Source organism: Archocentrus centrarchus, chromosome 5, assembly GCF_007364275.1.
Source record: "Archocentrus centrarchus isolate MPI-CPG fArcCen1 chromosome 5, fArcCen1, whole genome shotgun sequence".
NCBI lineage: Eukaryota > Metazoa > Chordata > Actinopteri > Cichliformes > Cichlidae > Archocentrus > Archocentrus centrarchus.
The window spans coordinates 15,165,058-15,173,580 of record NC_044350.1 but is presented as its reverse complement, the minus strand read 5'-3'; positions in this window follow the sequence as shown (position 1 = coordinate 15,173,580).

Sequence of the window (8,523 nt, the reverse complement as noted above, 5' to 3'; positions counted from 1 at the left end):
TCAAAATTTCGGGTTTTTATCTCACAATGATGTTAGCTATGCAAAATTTCAACATATGCAAAAATGTTTCAGCCAGTAAGCCGAAATTTTGAGATTCCTAACTCGAAATTTTGACTTATGAGGGTAATTTTCTTTTTTAAAACAAGGATCTAGGTTTTAATGGAAGCCTCTTTGTGTCACTGGGGGAGGAAAAGACGTCAAAATTTCAACATACAAAAAACAAACAAAAACTAGATTTATTTGAACAAACCTTTAGGTAATTAAAATAAATACATTTATTTAAATTAAAATTTTATTTAATTAAAAAATAAATAAAATAAAGACAGTATAAAATTAATTCAGCCGCTTTCAGAGGACTGGTGTATTTGCAAACTCTTGTTTTACTAATAAAGGCCACAAGTTGGTGGATGTATTTTACTTCAGCCTCATGTCTCTTTGAATCTGAAACTACTGCTGGCCAAATAATACAATATTGTAGTAATGCCACAGCTGCAGCTGAGGAAACACTTAGAGGCAGGAATTCTCTTCACCTGATGTGGAATTTATTTATAGGTGCTAAACAAAAGGCAGGTCAGGCTGGTGATATGACCTACAAAAACAAACTTAAAACTATTAAAAAAACCTAAAAAGTGAACTAAACCAAAACCTTAAATGCTAGTCCCATGGCTATTGGGCCCTAGCCAACACTCCAGGCCTGCAATGTAGTGATGTGTCGTTCGCAAAAGAGCACAACACCGGGCACAACAAACCCGCCCCCGAAAGACTTTTTAGCTCATTTGAACGTTACTCATCTCACAAACGTGTTTAAAAAGCTGAATTGAAATAACTTTCATTTTATTGTTATTTTCACTTGTAAAAGCTTTATTTATCTCTCATAATGAGAAAATACACGATTTGTCGGGTGGGTGATAATAGGGGAATTAAAGTGCGATTCATTATTGAAGAATGTGATTAATGGTTTCACATGCCTTTGTTTAGACCGTTTTTGACATTGTCCATTAAACGGACATAAACAAATTTGATATCTGAGTGTTTCTCAGTCTAATTTGTCTTCTTTGTTTAGTCGACTAATAAATTAGTCAGCAGGAACATCTTTAGTCTGTGTTTTGTCAGTGGGGCTGTGTTTGCGCACGCACCATGGTTGAGCTGGCTGGTGTCCCTCCTGGACTTTGGGTCTGTTCGGTGTCCCTCGGCTCGTGCTGTGTTTTGGGCTCCTCTTTCTGGGTGCCCGTGCTGCCTGGCTGGGACCGGGTTGTGCTCTCGGCCTCTGTTGGGTCTTGGTGAGGGCCCAGGCACTGATGGAGACCTTCCTTCATGTTTCTGCCGTGGCACACAGGTGTCCACTACTTCTTGGCCTTTGATGTAGGTTGCAGCCCCTTGGGGTCTCTGAGCTCTGGCCACTTGGGTTCTTATCACCATCCTGTGTTGTGATGTGGTGCTGTCACTTGGTGTTGGCTCTCACTGCGGTATTGTATCACTTCCTGTTCCGGAGCACAGTCGTGTTTTGCTGTCTGTTAGCTGTTAAATCTGTATAGCTCGATCTATCTGGATAACAACATATTTTAGTGTAATCTTCACCTACTTTATCTAGAGCACACTCTTTAATGAATCACCTGTATTCACATGATTGACTTTATTTGTTTTTAGAAATTCGCTAGCTTAGCGCAGCTAGTAGCTTAGCTCTTAGCCGACTCACTACCAGCATGGCTTCTTCTCCTGTCCCTCCTGCACTTTCCTGCTCTGGGTGTCACATGTTTAGTTACTCCTCGGCCTCCTTTAGCAGTAACGGTACTTGTAATAAATGTAGTCTGTTTGTAGCTCTGGAGGCCAGGCTTTCTGAACTGGAGACTCGGCTCCGCACCCTGGAAAATCCTGTATCTAGCCAGGCCCCTGTAGTGGGTGCGGACCATGGTAGCTTAGCCGCCGTTAGCTCCCCCCCCCCCAGCAGATCCCGAGCAGCAGGGTAAACAGGCCGGCTGGGTGACTGTGAGGAGGAAGCGTAGTCCTAAGCAGAAGCCTGGGTACACCACCAACCTGTTCACGTCTCTAACAGTTTTTCTCCACTCGGCGACACACCCGCCGAGGAACAAACTGGTTATTGGCGACTCTGTTTTCAGAAACGTGAAGCTAGAGACACCGGCAACCATAGTCAAATGTCTTCCAGGGGCCAGAGCAGGCGACATTCATGGAAATTTGAAACTGCTGGCTAAGGCTAATCGTAGATTTGGTAAGATCGTTATTCACGTCGGCAGTAATGACACCCGGTTACGCCAATCGGAGGTCACTAAAATTAATATTGACTCGGTGTGTAACTTTGCAAAAACGATGTCGGACTCTGTAGTTTTCTCTGGGCCCCTCCCCAATCAGACCAGGAGCGACATGTTTAGCCGCATGTTCTCCTTGAATCGCTGTCTGTCTGAGTGGTGTCCAAAAAACGACGTGGGCTTCATAGATAATTGGCAAAGTTTCTGGGGAAAACCTGGTCTTGTTAGGAGAGACGGCATCCATCCCACTTTGGATGGAGCAGCTCTCATTTCTAGAAATCTGGCTAAATTTATTAACCCTAAAACCTGACTACCCAGGGTTGAGACCAGGAAGCAGAGTTGCAGTCTTACACACCTCTCTGCAGCTTCTTTCCTCCTGCCATCCCCCCAAAACCCCATCCCCACAGAGTCGGTGCCTGCTCCCAGACCACCAAAAAACAAAGCTAAAATCAGCAAAAAGCTATTTAAGCATAAAAATTCAAAAACAATAAATAATACAGCTTCATCAACTGCACCAAAGAATAAAACAATAAAATGTGGATTATTAAACATTAGGTCTCTCATTAGATCATTAATCAGAATCAGAATCAGAATCAGAAGGTTTTTATTGCCATATGGGTGAACAGGTTCACAGCATTAGGAAATTGCTGCGGTACTTCGTGCTTACAGAAAGAAACAAATAAGTATAAAAACTATAAGACAATATACAAGTATACAAATTGCAAATATACAGAGATATTAGAGCTATAACTATAGCACAATATTACAAAATTACAAAATATACAGTGCAGAGACTAATTAAAAGATAGAAGAATGTAGACTATATTCCACTAATATGTACATCAGTGCAGTCAGACAGGTGCATAGACATAGGGTCATCAGCGTTTGTGGAGGGTGGTAGTAACAGTCTTAGGGTAATTGTTCATGAGTCCAACAGCAGAGGGGAAGAAACTGTTCTTATGGCGGGAGGTTCTGGTCCGTATGGACCGTAGCCTCCTGCCTGAGGGGAGAGGGTCAAAAAGTCTGTGCCCAGGGTGAGAGTGGTCGGCTGTGATCCGACCTGCACGCCCCAGTGTCCTGGAGGTGTACAGGTCCTGGAGAGATGGGAGGTTACAGCCAATCACCTTCTCAGCAGAGTGCACAACGCGCTGTAGTCTCTGTTTGTCCCTAGTGGTGGCTCCAGCATACCACACAGTGATGGAGGAGGTGAGGATGGACTCAATGATGGCAGTATAGAACTGCACCATGGTCCTTGCTGGCAAGTTGAATTTCTTCAACTGCCGCAGGAAGTACATCCTCTGCTGGGCCTTTTTGACGACAGAGGTGATGGTGGGCTCCCACTTGAGGTCCTGGGTGATGGTAGTTCCCAGGAAGCGAGAAGAGTCCACTGTGGTGATGGGGGTGTCAGTCAGGATGATGGAGGGTAGAGGGGCTGTGTGCTTCCTAAAGTCCACTATAATCTCCACTGTCTTCTGGGCGTTCAGTACCAGGTTATTGTGGCTGCACCAGGACACCAGACGTTTGACCTCCATCCTGTAGGCCGACTCGTCCCCGTCTGAGATAAGTCCGATGAGAGTCATGTCGTCTGCAAACTTAATAAGCTTGACAGACTGGTGGTCAGAGGTGCAGCAGTTGGTATACAGGGAGAAGAGCAGAGGAGAGAGGACACAGCCCTGAGGAGTGCCAGTGCTGATGGTCCGGGAGTCCGAGACATTCTTCCCCAGCCTCACGTGCTGCTTCCTGTTCGTCAGGAAGTCAGTGATCCACCTGCAGATGGGATCAGGCACGTTCATCTGGGACAGCTTTTCTTGGAGGAGATCAGGGATGATGGTGTTGAAGGCAGAGCTGAAGTCCACAAACAGGATCCTGGTGTAGGTTCCCTGGGAGTCCAGATGCTGTAGGATGAAGTGCAGAGTCAGGTTGATGGCGTCGTCCACAGACCTGTTGGCTCTGTAGGCAAACTGCAGGGGGTCCAGAAGGGGGGCTGTGAGGGACTTGAGGTGGGACAGCACCAGACGCTCAAATGACTTCATGACCACAGAAGTCAGTGCCACAGGTCTGTAGTCATTTAGTCCAGTGATCCTTGGCTTCTTGGGGACAGGAACAATGGTAGCGGTTTTAAAGCAGACAGGCACGTGGCAAGCCTCCAGTGAGGAGTTGAAGATGTTCGTGAACAATGGGGCAAGCTCGTTAGCACAGTGTCTCAGTGTGGCAGGTGAGACACCATCTGGACCTGGAGCTTTGCGAGCTTTGACACTCCTGAACTGCTTTAGCACCTGGTCCTCCTGAATACAAAAGACTGTGGGGGTGGGGGAGGAGGGGGACTCTGGGGTGGGAGTCCTTGATGATGTGGGCTTCTCTGAGGTGTGGGGAGTGGGGGAGGTTGGGGGGTGAATATTTGTGTTGGCTGTATTGTAGTTGGGACTGGTGGAGGTGTGAAGGCTGCTGAACTGACCATCAAAACGACAATAGAACTCGTTCAGTCTATTTGCAGTTTGTAGGTCATCTGTGGAGTGGGGGGTTTTAGGCTTGTAGTTGGTAATCTGCCTAAAACCTTTCCATACAGAGGCCGCGTCGTTCTCTGAGATCTGCTGCTGTATATTCTCAGAGTGATGTGATCTAGCAGTGGCCACTTCCTTGCTAAACCTGTACTTGGCCTCTTTGTAGCAGTCTTTGTCCCCACTTTTAAAAGCCTCCCTCTTCTCTATCCACAGCTGCTTCAGTTTGGGAGTAAACCAGGGTTTACATTCAAAACATTAGATCAAACATTAGATCAAGATGGCGCCGGTGAGGTCAGCAGCAGTACCTGCTCCTACGCTTTGTTTGTATATATTAGGTTTAGCTCTAATTCTGGACTTTATAATTCCGCCTGCTCTGTGTCATATCACGTATGACAGACAGACTCTTTTTAATATCAGAATACAGCACTCTGGCTGTATTCTGACACCTTTTTCTCCCGACCCGACTTGGCCCCAGGACATACTGCGTTTCCAGTGGGCCAGCTCAAACAAAGGACGGCGCGGAGCACCCAGGTCACGGACAAGGCCCCGAGGGAAAAGAGCCGGCGTAAGAGAGAGGCTGAGGCGCAGAGCGCACCAAACGCCACTGCCGAGCATCCTGTTGGCTAATGTCCAGTCACTGGATAACAAGCTGGACGAACTCAGGGCCAGGATACAGTTTCAGAGGGACATAAGGGACTGCAACATCATCTGTCTCACGGAGACATGGCTGACCCCCCTCATACCGGACCACGCCGTACAGCCGTCGGAGTTCTTCAGTGTTCATCGCACGGACAGAACGAGTGAGTCTGGAAAATCAAGAGGAGGAGGTGTGTGCCTAATGATTAATAACAACTGGTGTGACAGTAGGAATGTTGTCCCTCTGAAACAATCATGTTCACCTAACCTGGAGCTCCTAACCCTGAAATGCCGCCCCCACTACCTGCCCCGCGAGTTCACTTCGGTCATCTTCAGCGCTGTCTATATTCCACCTCAGGCGGACACAAACACTGCACTATCCGAGCTACATGAGGCGATTTCCACCTATCAGGCTAACCAGCGTGATGCGGCTCTCATCGTAGCCGGGGACTTTAACAGTGCAAACTTGAAAAAGCTGATACCGGAATTGATTCAACACATCGACTGCCCCACCAGAGGAGAGAGGACCCTAGACCACTGCTACTCTCCATTCAAAGAGGGCTACAAAGCAAAGCCTCTTCCGCCTTTTGGGAAGTCTGACCACACCGCTGTCCTTCTCATGCCGAAATACAAACAACGTCTCAGGCAGGAACCCCCTGCTGTGAGAGAAGTGACACGGTGGTCTGATCAAACAGAGGCCGCTCTGCAGGGTGCGTTGGATTCAACCGACTGGGACATGTTTCGCAGCAGCGCGGGCGGAGACATCGAGGAGTTTACGGAAACTGTTGTGGGATTTATTGGGAAAGTTGTTGATGACACTTCACTTAGGAGGACCATCAGGACTTTTCCCAACCAGAAGCCGTGGGTGGATAAATCTGTCCGCGACGCCCTGAGGTCCCGCACCGTTGCCTACAACTCCGGCCTCGCCTCTGGGAACATGGAGGACTACAAGGTTGCATCATACAACGTCCGCAGAGCGGTGAAAGAGGCAAAACATCGCTACGGCCGCAGACTGGAACAGCAACTACAACAGTCTGACCCCAGGGGACTGTGGCAGGGACTACGCACCATCACGGACTACAAAGCACCACACACACACCCGGTGAGTGCCGACGCTTCTCTGGCTGATGAACTCAACATCTTCTTTGCGCGCTTTGAGTCGGGAAGCCGACAGCCCGCTGCGCTCCCGGCCGGAGGGGCGGAGACACTCACTGTGACGGAGCGCAACGTGAGGAGGGCGTTTAGACGTGTAAACACCAGGAAAGCGGCTGGACCAGACGGTATTAGTGGACGTGTCCTTAAGACCTGCGCTGACCAGCTGGCACCTGTGTTTACAGTGATATTCAACCTCTCACTGAAACTGTGTGTGATTCCCACCTGCTTTAAAAAGTCCATCATAGTCCCTGTCCCAAAGAAACCACACCCCAGCAGCCCCAATGACTTCAGGCCCATAGCGCTCACCTCTGTGGTGATGAAGTGTTTTGAGAGACTCATCAAGACATTCATCACCTCCTCACTGCCCACCACCCTCGACCCACTACAGTTTGCATACCGGCCAGACAGATCCACAGATGACGCCATATCCTTCCTCCTCCACAAGACCCTTTCACACATAGACACTGGTAAGGGGAACTATGTGAGAGTGCTGTTTGTAGATTACAGCTCAGCATTCAACACCATAGTTCCCTCCAGGCTGGTCTCTAAGCTGCTGGACCTGGGCCTGGGCCCATCCCTGTGCAGGTGGGTTCACAGCTTCCTGACCAGCAGACCACAGGTGGTACGAGTGGGTCACCTCACCTCATCCTCCCTCACCCTCAACACTGGATCCCCCCAAGGCTGTGTGCTCAGCCCTCTGCTGTACTCACTGTACACCCATAACTGCGAGGCCACGTCAGAGTCCAACGTCATCATCAAGTTTGCTGACGACACTGCTGTTGTGGGACTAATCTCTCACAATGAGGAGACAGCCTACAGGAGAGAGGTCTCCCGCCTGGAGAACTGGTGCCAGGAGAACCACCTCCTGCTCAACGTCAGCAAAACGAAGGAACTGATCGTGGACTTCAGCAGGAAGCAGCAGAGGGACTACCATCCACTTGTTATCAGTGGTGCTGAGGTGGAAAGAGTGGACACTTTCAAATACCTGGGAGTGACCATCTCACAGGACCTGTCCTGGACTCATCACATAAACATCACTGTGAAGAAGGCCAGACAGCGTCTCTACCTCCTCAGGCGGCTGAGAGACTTCAAGCTCCCACTCAAGGTGCTCAGGAACTTTTACACCTGCACCATCGAGAGCATCATGCGTGGGAGCATCACCACCTGGATGGGAAACTGCACCAAGCAGGACTTCATGGCCCTAAAAAGGGTGGTTCGTTCAGCTGAACGGACCATCAGAACCACCCTCCCCAACCTGCAGGACATTTACACCAAGCAGTGCAGGCTGAGGGCCATGAAGATCCTAAAACAGCCCAGCCACCCCGGACACTCTCTCTTCTCCCTGCTCCCATCAGGCCGGCGTTACCGCTGCCTGAGGACTAAGACTGAAAGGTTGAAGAAGAGTTTTTACCCACAAGCCATCCGTCTGCTCAACTCTGAGCCCTAACTGGACCATTATTGCACAATGTAAATATTATAATTTATAAAAGTGTGTATAGTGTATAGTATATAGAGTATAGTGTATAGTGTGAATTACTTTTTTTTATTTTTATTCTTCTTCTTATTTATATGTGTGTGTATATATGGTTGCAGGTACAAAATACATTTCACTGTGCATTGTACTGTGTATAACTGTGCATGTGACAAATTAACACTATCTTAATCTTAATCTTCCAAGTCCCTTTTAGTAAATGATTTAATAATTGATCAACATATTGATTTATTCTGCCTTACAGAAACCTGGTTACAGCAGGATGAATATGTTAGTTTAAATGAATCAACACCCCCGAGTCACAGTAACTGTCAGAATGCTCGAAGCACAGGTCGAGGAGGAGGATTAGCTGCAATCTTCAATTCCAGCTTATTAATTAATCAAAGACCCAGACAAAGTTTTCATTCTTTTGAAAGCCTGACTCTTAGTCTTGTCCATCCTAATTGGGAAACTCAAAAAAACTGTTCTATTTGTT